General features: G+C 35.4%; 1 protein-coding gene across 3 annotated transcripts in view; it reads left to right on the forward strand.

The window, feature by feature from the left end:
* Window positions 1-13,137, forward strand: part of LOC128242268 (nucleolar protein 9-like) — a 104,852-nt gene that overhangs the window by 37,307 nt on the left and 54,408 nt on the right. The gene's annotated exons all lie outside the window — the stretch shown is intronic.

Genomic DNA, 13,137 nt, shown 5'->3' on the forward strand with positions numbered 1-13,137 from the left:
GGCATAGTGAAGTAATGAAGATTTAACCTAACAACAGTCTTTCTCAAATGCTGTCCAGGCTTTTTTATGCTTAAGAATAACTTACCTGGAGATGTCGGACCAGAAATCGTCTTGGCATGAGATTGGATTACTATGGATCAGCATGCACCAGTCAATTGTAACCAGGGCCCCCACATCCGGGGGTGCACTGGGGAAATGGGCCGTGTTTTTACATTTCAGGTGGCCCCGCAGTATCGGGTCTTCGTGGAAAATACAGTGCGGATGTGGCTTAACCTAATGTCCCTTGGGTGCTGGGGGGGGGGGGATTTGGTGGGGACTTTGCCATCAGATCATCCCTGCAGGGCGGGGATTTTAGCTTGGGTTGGCTGGACCGAAAGTAAAAGTCCCCGCTATTCCCTGGACCGGGGGGGTGGGAGTGCATGGTTACAATTAATTGACTGATGCATAAGCTTACGTATACATACAGATTCAGTGTTTTGGTGCGCAGTTGACAAATTAACTAATTACTTATTAGAAGTTAAGAATATATATTTATTTATATAAGTTATACTTTGCAATCTAAATCATAGATTTGAAAAAGGTAACCTGTATCAATAAATGCAATTATACATAAATAACTGTGCAAATCTTTATGAATCATCCAAATATGAGTACCTTGCAAGGTCTATGTTATTTTTATACGCCCATCTTACGATGGCCGTATTATGGGAACACCCATGGCGGGCGGGCGGCGGGCGGACGGGCGGCTCCACAATGTTGTCCGCTCTCTAACTTGAACATTTCTCATCCAATTTCCACCAAACTTCATGAAAGTGTTTGTTGGTGAAATATCTAGGTCAAGTTCGATAACCAGCCAAATCGCTCTAGGCACTCCAGAGTTATGGCCCCCTGAATTTGTCAAAATTGGGCGGGCGGCGGGCGGGCGGGGGGCTCCACAATGTTGTCCGCTCTCTAACTTGAACATTTCTCATCCAATTTCCACCAAACTTCATGAAAGTGTTTGTTGGTGAAATATCTAGGTCAAGTTCGATAACCAGCCAAATCGCTTTAGGCACTCTAGAGTTATGGCCCCCTGAATTTGTCAAAATTGGCCATTTTAGCTTTGTCCGCTCTCTAACTTGATCATTTCTCATCCAATTTCCACCAAACGTCATGAAAGTGTTTGTTGGTGAAATATCTCGGTCAAGTTCAATAACCAGCCAAATCGCTTTAGGCACTCCAGAGTTATGGCCCCCTGAATTTGTCAAAATTGTCCATTTTAGCTTTGTCCGCTCTCTAACTTGAACATTTCTCTTCCAATTTCCACCAAACTTCATGAAAGTGTTTGTTGGTGAAATATCTAGGTCAAGTTCGATAACCAGCCTAATCGCTTTAGGCACTCCAGAGTTATGGCCCCCTGAATTTATCAAAATTGGCCATTTTAGCTTTGACTACTCTCAAACTTGAACAGTTTTTATCCGAATTTCACTAAACTTGCTACTATAAATGTTTGTTGGTATATATTCTTGGCAAAGTTCTATAACCAGCCAGGCTCTTCAGGATTATGGCCCTTGAATTGGTCAAAATTTGCCATTTTTGCTTTGTCCACTGTCTAATTTGAACAGTTATCATCTGATCTTCACCAAACTTGCTGAAAATATTTGTTGGTAAAATAAATCGGTCAAGTATGATAATCAGCCAAATGCCCCGAAGCACTTCAGGATTACTGCCCTTACCATTTAAGCTTTGTCTACTCTCTAACTTGAGAAATTATTGATGGGCGTATTTTGTGAGTGTCACTCTTGTTTAAAAATTATACTAAGGGAGCTTTCAAGATTAGCTTTCCAATTGCATACACAATGCAGTTTGAAACCTTGATAATTCAAACAGATCTTGCTTGCAGACCATTACTTTTAAATATTTGATAAGTCACAGACATTATAAGGTACATTTTAAATGGGCTGTACTCAGTTAACCCTTTAGCACATAGACAAGTGGCCAGATTACACCTCCCAGTCAATAGCCATCTTACTGATAAGCAGTCCTTATCTGTATAGGTACTTTTCAGGATATTCGAAAATGAGCAAATGAATACAGCAGTATGACCTTAAAATCAATATTACTCCAAATAATTGTTTCCAAATATTTTTTATGTGAATACATTTTTTATACGTAATTAATTTATCTAATAAATGGTGTCTATGATGAAATATAAAATTCATTTATTTCATCTGTGAATGCATTTCCAAGATAGAATTGTAACATTTCTTTGAAATGTCATAAGTGCATTAAATCAAAGGGTAATAATATGCTGGGATCGATCTAAATTTTATTACCCCTATCATAAAAAAGACACATCTGGATTAAAAAGCCGACAATTGATGTTCTTGTGTATAATACACAGTAATGTGGCAGGAATATCCGGTGTCATCCAGCTGAGAGATCCAGTCCAGAGTGTCTGTTTAACTTTATTACCCCCTCATAAAATTCTTTACAAAAAGAAAGCTGATAAATGTTTTCCAAGTAATGAATAAAAAGATCTAAATCATCAAACGCTTGCACAAATGTTGTTTACTTGACCTATTTTACGACTGGATCCATGCTGGCCATCGATCAGCTCAGCAGAAAATTTACTCATCATTTTCTCAGCTACTTATTGTTTCTATTGTTTGTAACACAAAATATTATCTACAAATAATTATTATCTTTATTGATTTCTATGGTAAATTAAACTGACATAATAATTTCATTGATTTAGGCATTCAATGTTTTGGGGGAAATTCCATACTGTACAGTACTGCCATTCCTCGAGGTTTTATTACGTCACAGTAGGATCTCACACCTGTGATTGGCAGTATAAATAATGACCTTCAAGTTTTAGCAGACGACAACATTATCTTAATAATTTAAACAACCAAATAGATGTTATTTGTTTACAGGAAACGCATTATACAGAAAAGGACAAAACGTTTAAACTAAGGGGTTATCAACAACCTATTAACAAAATTAGGAAGTCTGATAAATGTAGTAAAGGAGGCGGAGTATGCATTTATGTAAGATTGGGTCTCCCCTTTACAGAGAACATAATTACTTACAAATCAGACATAGAAGTCTGCTCTGTCCAGATATACGGTAAAAAAGACCACATCACAATATATAACCTATATGTTCCTAAAACTAAATTTAATAACATAAATACAAATAAACAAATATTTAAAAACTTAGGACACAACACCTTAATTGTAGGAGACTTTAACTTAAAGCACATATGCTGGAACCCCGCAGGAGACTTCCGGTATGACGGCGAGGCCGATGACTTGCTCACATTCATAAATGACAATATTATAAATTTCTTAAATGATGGACAAATAACGAGAGTATCCGAAAAACAAAACGAAGCAGACAGCGCTATTGACTTGTCACTCATCTCATCACATCTTCACTCCTCTAGTGAATTCTATATAATAAATAACACTTTTGGTAGTGACCATCTACCATTACTAACGCCAATTAAATACTCAACAAATAAAACAACAGTAAATATTACAAAAAAATGGAAAACAGAAAAAGCCTCAACTGAATCATGGAATAAATTTCAACAACTTTGTCATACCGAACTAAAATATGATATAACTGAAAATGATATTCAACAGAACTTCAATCATTTTTATGAGAAACTAACGAAAATTCTCGATAAAACCATACCGAAATCCAAATCTAAAAATAAAAAAGTTAAAAAAAAATAGTGCCATGGTGGAACAGTACATGTGACAATGTTATAAGATTAAGAGAAAAAAGTAGGAAATTTATAAAAAAGACCCAACTAATCTATTAAACATGAAAACTGGCAATTGGCCAGGCTAAAAGCAAAAGAAACAATACAACATGCAAAAAAGCAAGGATGGCAAAATTTCTGCTCCAAAATAACTCGCAAAACAAACTCTAAAGAACTTTGGGACTTTGTAAGAAAAGTAAAAGGAACTCCATTGCCCGATGAACCACCATTTAAAATAGGCGACAAGGTAATACATGACCCAAAAGATAAGGCAGACATCTTAGTGAAACATTACGAAAAAATCAGTAGCGACAAAGAATGTACTCAACACTTCATTGATATAAAAAATAGGACGAATAATATTATAAATGAGGTAATCAAAGCAGAACCCCTAAGGGAAGATATTGAGTATAATGCAGATTTTAGTATGATTGAACTCAACAGGGCACTTGCTAATTGTAAAAGTGGCGCACCTGGGGAAGATGGGATACATTATGAAATTCTAAAAAGACTACCAACACCGGCAAAACAAACCCTTCTATGCCTCTTTAACCAATCCTGGAAATCAGGTTCAACACCAGAGTCATGGAGTGAGGCCGTAATCATCCCTATCCTGAAACCAAATAAACCTAAATATGATCCCGCATCATACCGGCCAATCTCACTTACATCAACTTTCACTAAATTAATGCAAAAAATGATTAAACCTAGGTAATTTTACTTTCTTGAAACAAACAAACTGATATCAAAATTTCAATCAGGTTGCAGAGCCAATTATTCGTGTGAAGATAATCTAGTCAGACTAGAACATGACTGTAAAAGAGCACAACTTGACAACAAATACCTAGTAGCAGTATTTTTGGACCTAAGCTCAGCATTTGATAAACTATGGGGCCAAGGAGCTCTAACATACCTACATAAAATAGGAATAAGAGGAAAAATGCTCACTTGGATAAATGCATTCATCAAATCAAGGAAAATAAAAGTATTACTAAAAGGGGAGTACTCAGAAACCATAGAAACAGTTAATGGCTGTCCACAGGGCAGTGTCTTATCACCAATCATTTTCTCACTTTTCATGAATACATTGAGAGACACAATTGAAAAAAGCAACTCAGAAATCCAAAACCCTGCCTACCAAAGTGAACTATCTCAGTTTGTAGATGATGGGGCAATATGGACAGTTTCTAAAAAACCTGAAATAGCAGTTAAAAATATCCAACATACTCTTAATAACATTGAGATATGGAGTGAAAACCTAGGATTTAAAATAAACCGGGTAAAACGCAGGTACTTTGAGTACACAAACAGAGAGTAAAACCTCCAGAATGCGCTCCAAGCTTCCCACAGCTAAAACTATGTAATCAAACATTAACATATAAAGAAAAAGCTACATTCTTAGGACTAACATTCGATAAATACCTAAAATGGGACTTCCACATAAACTCACTTATTGCCCGGTGTGAAAAGGACCTTAACCTCCTTAGAACTATCAAAGGAAAGGAATGGGGGACAGACAAAAAGTGTCTTTATACAATCTATCAATCACTTCTCCAATCAAAACTAAACTATGGAAGTATAGTTTATAACTCTGCTACAGATGACAAATTAAAAAAACTACAAATCATACAAAATAAAGCTTTAAGGATAGTAACAGGGGCTTATCGAAGTACACGTACAATAGCACTGCAAGCAGAATGTGGTGAACTCCCTCTGAACTACCAAAGAGAAATAAATATGTTAAAATATTGGGTTAGATCCTCACGTCAAGGAAATGACCTACCAATCAATAACAAATATAGAATTGACCCTATCTTTGAACACAAAGCCAACAAACTAAAACACTTTAAAATGCCATACAGCCAGATAGTACAACCACTAGTGGAGGCATGCTCTCTCACAAAGGACAAAATAGCCCAACCTCATTTCTTAAACCTAATCAATAAACGAGAACTCAATATAGACTTATCCTTAACAAAAGTTATAGACAAGAAAGAGGACCCTAACATTAACCGTCAAATAGTAAATAATCATATAAATAGCAAATACAACTCATGGCAGGTTTTCACGGATGGAAGCAAGAGGTACGGATAATATGCCCCCCCAGACATTAGCCCCTAGGACCATAGCCCTCCCGGAAGATACCCCCCCCCCCCCCCCCCCCCCCGTCTTAGTGAAAAAACGGACGATATCCCCCCCAATATTAAAATGCATATTATAACCAGTTTATTTAAGCAAATTTGCAAAACAATGATTTTTATTATAAAATGAAACAACCCAAAGGCATAAATCAATGAAAAAATCAGTATTTATATAAAAGTTAATCATCTACTGTTTTATTTGTTATTTCTTAGTTTCCTAAATTTGTATGATATTCTCAAACCTCAATGACTCGAAATTGTGAGGACTATTTTTACAAGTCAAAATCGAACTTGTAACACTAATTTCCACAACATTGGCCACCCTTCATTGTACCCTTCAACACTACAATTCTGTTTGATGGTAATAGGGACATTTGCAAACAGTGTGGACCCAGATCAGGTGGCTCATACATGATCTGTCTTATCAGGGTAGTATTGCTTATTGTTCGCTGAACACTTGATTCACAAGTCTGTATAGAGAACCAGAAAAGGACCACTAAATGGCATTTTTTTATGTTTTATGAGTTTTATGAATATGCAAATTTAAAAGAGTGTATATAATATGTAAAGTCATTTATATATATGCAGGGGGGCTATTGTCTGGGGGCGCTATTGTCTGGGAGGGCTATCATCCGGGGGGGATATGGTCCTAGGGGCTAATGTCTGAGGGGGCAATCATCCGGGGGGGGGGGGGGGGATATCATCCTACACTCGGAAGCAAAGACCCTACTCTCCATCTGGCCGGGGCCGGGGTAGTAGGCTTTTCTCAAGATAACAACCCTCTTTTTGATTGTGGGCTAAAATTCGACTTTAGGCTATCTATCTACTCTTGTGAACTTGCGGCAATAGACTTAGCACTTAAAATGCTCCTCCAGCAAGTAGAAGCAAACAATATACACAACACTGTAACAATATTATCAGACTCATTAAGTGCCCTCATGTCAATGAAAGCATGCTTTTCCAGGTCACGGCCAGAAATTTTGCAGCAAATACTTAATACTACTACAGTGCTTCATAATCTAGGGGTGTCAATTACATTTGTCTGGATTCCTAGTCACATAGGCATCTTAGGAAATGAAATTGCTGATAAAATTGCAAAACAAGCATCAAGGCAAGGTTCACGAACAAACATCAAATTAAGGGTCCCCGAAGCATACAGCTGGATAAAGAAACTAACAAAAAACAAATTTGTAAGAGACTTTGAAGTATATAAACTTGAGCACAATTTTGAATATGGGGAAATTAACACCACAATCAAAACATACAGTACAAATACACTTCAAGATAAAGTCTTTACACGATTACGATTAGGAACGAGCATGCTCGCTGCTGAAAACTATGCAAATACTGACTGTTGTAAACAATGCGGTGACAAAGAAACATTTCACCATATTTTCTTCAAATGCCCATCAGCCCATCATATAAGGAACAACGGGAACACTTCAAAACGGAACTTCTAAAACTAAATATGCCAGTAATTGATAGGTATCCCCCCCCCCCCCCCCCCCCCGCATCTGATATTACAGAGAAGGTAAGAGGTGCAGTATTTGCATACCTGTCTGAAATCGAATACCTAAACAAGATTTAATACCACATAAAATATGATATGTTAGGAACAGGGTTCTGAGCAAGTTCATAACACTAGTAAATCAACAAATTCACACAAAATATAACAATTTCAAATGATTTGCCCAGTACAGACACGCGAAATTTGCAGCTATAATCAAGTAATACACTTTAAATAAACCAGCACGACCATTGTATACGCCGAGAACCACTTGCTTTGGGCCCTTTTTCGAAAGGGTGGCAATACAATGACTGCTTTAACTATAAATATATTTCTGAGGAGGTTCATAAAACTAATTAAACTAAAATTAAAAGAGCAAAAAAGGCACGATCATTGTATACGCCGAGAACCACTTATTTGGGCCCTTATCCAAAGGGTGGTAATACAATGACTGCTTTAAATATAAATATATTTCTGAGTAGCATCACAACACTAACCATACTAAATTCAAAAGAGCAAAAAAGGCACGATCATTGTATACGCCGAGAACCACTAGCTGGACCCTTATCAAAGGGTGGTAATACAATGACTGCTTTAAATATAAATATATTTCTGATTAGGTTCATAACACTAATCAAACTAAATTTAAAAAAGCAAAAAAGGCACGATCATTGTATACGCCGAGAACCACTGAATTGGGCCCTAATCAAAGGGTGGTAATACAATGACTGCCTTATCTGAGAAGGTTCACAACACAAATCAAACTAAAATTAAAAAATAAAATAACAAAAAACAGAAATAAACTAAAGGAAAAAGAAAAACAGGCACGAGTAATGAATTCAATGTAAACTTAAAATAACGAGCACGATCATTGTATACGCCGAGAACCACTATCTGGACCCTTTACAAAAGGGTGGTAATACAATGACTGCTCTCTGAATACAAATAAATAAAAAAAAAAAACAACCTCACAATATAAAATAGTAAAAAACATTTATAATTAAAATAAAAAAGAAGGGAAAAAGGCACGATCAAAGACTTCAAAGTTAACCTAAAATAACGAGCACGATCATTGTATACGCCGAGAACCACTATCTGGACCCTTTGCAAAAGGGTGGTAATACGATGATTGCTCTCTGAATATAAATAAATTAAAACCTTAGTTTATATGTATATGTGTATTTTACTGTTTGAAAATATACGAAAAGGACGCCATGGACTTCTGCATGATATCAAGAACGATATAATGATCGACTTTCCAACATTACCGAGCCGGAAAACAAACACTCCATCTCCGGAGTTATGAAATGAACGCGTATAATATGGATTTCCATTACTTATAATAGTAATTATTTTAAAGATGTATAATCTACGTTGTGGTGACGAAACATTTCTCTTCTTTTCTTCTTTCGTTTTCACATGAAAGGATGTGGTATTACAGAGTATGATGTAACACATAGACCTTACTAGAAACCTTTAAATGCAAGTCACCACAACGCCAAACGAAACCAAATTAATTTGCGCCCGGAATAGTAAAAAAAAACCAGTATCGAAAAAATATCAAAATTATAAAAGCTCAAGGACCTATCAATTGTTCTAAATAAAACTCGTACACAACCGTAGTACCAGTAGAAGTCCAGGATGATACATGTTATATGCTATGCAAGGTGATGGTGTTGTTTTAATAACGCTTCTGGTCTAGATACATTGTATGAAAGTATGCATACGGAAATAGAGCATTACTGGACCAGAGGCTACATATGTATATAGATGTCTTGATAATCCAGTATGAATGATCACTGTTAGAAAATTGTTCGGTCAAGAGAGAAAAAACAATATCGGTATAAACTGTATAGAGACATTTTGTGTTAACAATTCTACCGATTTAAACTGTTCCATCCATAGCACTATTAGAAGTCCATGATGATATTACATGCTATGCTTGGTGATGGTGTTGTAATATAACGCTTCTGGTCCAGGTTCATTGATAGGAAAAACAGTTTTTGATCCTAGCCCTAGTCCATTCATTCACTTAAAGATATTTAAGTTTTGAAAGTACCTTTTGTTACGACCCATTGATAAAAAAGAGAATGCACTGGACCAGGAGCTACATACCTGGGTATAGAAAGTATACTATGTATTTTTATCCCGCACATACATATTAAAATGGAAACAAATCGGGCGCGGGCCAATTTAAAAAAAACAATAAAAAAAATAAATAAATAAAAAAAAACCTTAATATTATTATTATTTTAATTCAGGGCTTTTTCTGGCCATTTTGGGAAAAAGACCCTAGACATTTTGGGAAATTTTGCGTCGTGAAAATGCCAAAATTGGGAAAATTTACAGTAAAAAGAAAAGGCTGTCTGGTCTCCTGCGAATTAGGAAATGATTTAATATTAGTTTATTTTCTCTTTAAAAAACCCCCAAAAATATAAATCCTTGGGGTGTAAATATCTATTGCAATAAATCATGACAGATAATATTTCATACTGATCTCTGAATGTAATGAAAATCAATGATTTCCGAGTTCAATTATCAAAAAAACTTTACATCACATAATTTATGAGGATGTTGAAAATGAACAAGTACAAGTAAAAAGACTTTCTAAAAAAAAAAAAAAAAAAAAATTTTTTTTTTTTTTTTTTTTGATTGGGATTTTTTTCTGAAAATTGGGAAAAATATCTTATATTTTGCTTTGGGAATGGGTCCGATAGTCGGACCCGTGGGTACTATAGAAAAAGCCTTGTAATTGTTTGTTTAAAAAAAAATAAACCATAGTAACCCTCTCTGTATATATACATGAACACTTAAAAAACATGTAGGGAAAACAAGTAATGTCAACGCATTCTCTGGTCTTGAAGAAGTTTCAATAATTAAATAGTGTGGCATAAGTTGGGCATCGACAAAAAAATCCAACTTTTTTGGTGCCATTCTGGTGTACAGTCCCTTTAATAAACAACAGGTGAAGCCAATGCTGTATTAAATTTGAGACAGACAAAAAGAAGACAGTACAAAGTTCAACAAGTGTGACCAATTTGAGAATACCCGGTACCTTACGTAATTTATAAATATTCATGGGATTCAGACAATTTAAATGCTAGAAATCACAAAAAAAAACATTCCCTCGAATTATTCCTGTCATAGTTTAAACTCATAATCAAATTTCAATGCACAGCATTTGAAATAATTTTAAACAGATGAAAAACTGTTATTTTTAAAAAGCACAATACATTGTTTATCTTTTATGTGACCTAAAATTAATATAAAAAATTATTCAGATCATAATTTAGAGACTTTTCTTGCACTTAAATGTGAACAAGTATGCTTGGGATTGAACACTAAGAAAAACAAATTTCAATTAGATTAAATGAAGCACAAAATATACAAAAATTGAAACTTTTTAGACTTTCAAAACTTTAACATTTATACTAAATACGGTTACATAAAATGATGAATACATTTGTAGGATTTGATATCCCACTAAATGTAACCATCGGCTTCGTTCATTCTAAACTTTTTCTCAGTGATAAGGAATAAATTTTATTCACTGCAGTTGTTTTCTAACTTTATGAAAATAAGAACAATGGAAACAATGCATTTACTGTTGATCAGTGCAGATTGTGGGAGGTCATCATACATGTGATAACGTCCCGGAGGTCCGGGATTGTCCCGGAAATCGTATCTATGTCACGGAGTCACGGAGGGTGCATGTTTGTCCCGGAAAGTCATAAAAAAAAAAACGAAAAAAATTTTCTCGGAATCGATTATCTTCATTTTACCAATGTAAGTCAGCTATTTTGCCTGTCCGGGACACTGGTCGTAAAACACAGGACATGTTGACACTAATCCGTTAATTGGTACGTGTGTCGTCGAGGTCATCGTCAATCACCCGATAATTGATCAATTGGCCTATTGTTGTGCTTAACGAGTGGGGGAGGGTTCTTGTATACAAATTCATTATTTTCATATGGATTTGTTTGGTCTTATGAATGATATTCTTTTCAAATTTCAAAGTCGATACGTCGTTATACTTTAAACAACTTACGCGTCCATAAGGAATTTTAGTGTTTTGACCTTTTTTCCAGACTATCGTGTGTATTTTTACGCCGAAATAAAACTGACGATATGGGGTTTACAGGTGGTTATATAGAGTGCTTTAATCACGTGACCATGGTAAGTCACGTGATAGCTTTATACAGCCGATTGTTGACACTCCCTCTATCAAAATTATATGCATCTCAAAACGGAAAAAAGCTCATCGACTGGAAAATCTTCTTTATCGTCTGGAAAATATTGTGTGTCATAAATTGCAAACGTTTTAAATGTGATGAAAAAATAAATATTTTGTAACGCATGTTTTCAAAAGCGCGGGAAAACAGGTGCCCGTATAGTTGTTTATTTCCTGTTTTGATGAAACCGAAAGTAGACTGCATATCCTCCTGGTTAGCACTTCATTTAAAGCCTGGGAAAATATCTGGTGGTTTTATTTTTTCAAGAAAATGCAGAAAAAAACAACCATGTCAAGTAAAAAATACGTCTTGGCAGTCAAAATAGGTACGTTTTCCCGACGTTAAAAACGACTAAAATAGCCCCAGATATGCTATAGAATGCACCACAGACGTTCCCCATTTAAAAAAAATTCCGGGGGGGCATGCCCCCGGACCCCCCTAGTGTGCGTTGACATTACGACGAGTGTCCCGGAATCGACCCAAGAAATTATCACATGTATGGAGGTCATGGTTGATTTCACTAAACCACCAATAAGTCCTGCCAAAATTGGATTCTAATTGGTCAGTCAGGTGTTTTTGGTAGGCATGATTAGTATGAATCTTAATTTTAACCATCATTTATGAATGTTTACCAAATCATTGAATATTGAAATAACAAGCGAAATGTTAGTTTGAATGATGAAAGCCATGAAATATGTGAAGTATTCAAATCGAGACCGTTTTCCAGCTTGTGTAAGTATCGAGAAAATTATTAAGTAAACTTATTTATTGTTTATCTGGAAAATGTTGAAATCTCATGTTTAGGCTTGATTGCTATGTTATTGCAATATGTTTTATTCATTGCAATATTAATGTAAAACATTTTTATGTTGACTTTAGTTTGTAGATAAAAACTAATGGTATTGGTGATATGAGAATGATCTCGTAAGTCTTTAAAATCCCTTTTGGTATTGTGAGGATTTTGCTCCAGTCTTGATCAGTTTAGCTTTTGAAGATTTTCAAAGTAACTGCAAAACAAGTCCAGCTGCCTAGAAAGACTATGTCAAACCCTGACCAGATAAAATTTCTAGTGTTTTCAAATTACCACCTTGGCAATGGTTTTATCATAACATAGGATATATATGCTAGTGGTTTTAAAGAAAATGCTAGTGTTTTTGTATTCGGAATGATATATCATAAGTGGCACTAAATTGAACATAATTTATAGTTCTCATTGATAAAACACATAGCCCCAAGTACATGTTGATCTAAGATTTAAGGCTTGGATGGAGTCAGGTCAAGAAAATTGCATGTAACATTGTCAAAACATTGTACTTTCCAACGCAAAAACTGTTTGTTTATTCAAGTATATAATGCAATCCCCACACCAAGGAAATGCAGTATTGCTTAACCAGCTCAATTGACATCATGAGCTGGACATTAAATTGCTGCAATTAAAGGCACATCTAGATATCAGAATTATTATGCCCCCCTTCGAAGAAGAGGGGTATATTGCTTTGCACA

The sequence above is a fragment of the Mya arenaria genome, chromosome 8, assembly GCF_026914265.1.
Source record: "Mya arenaria isolate MELC-2E11 chromosome 8, ASM2691426v1".
In the NCBI taxonomy this organism is placed as follows: domain Eukaryota; kingdom Metazoa; phylum Mollusca; class Bivalvia; order Myida; family Myidae; genus Mya; species Mya arenaria.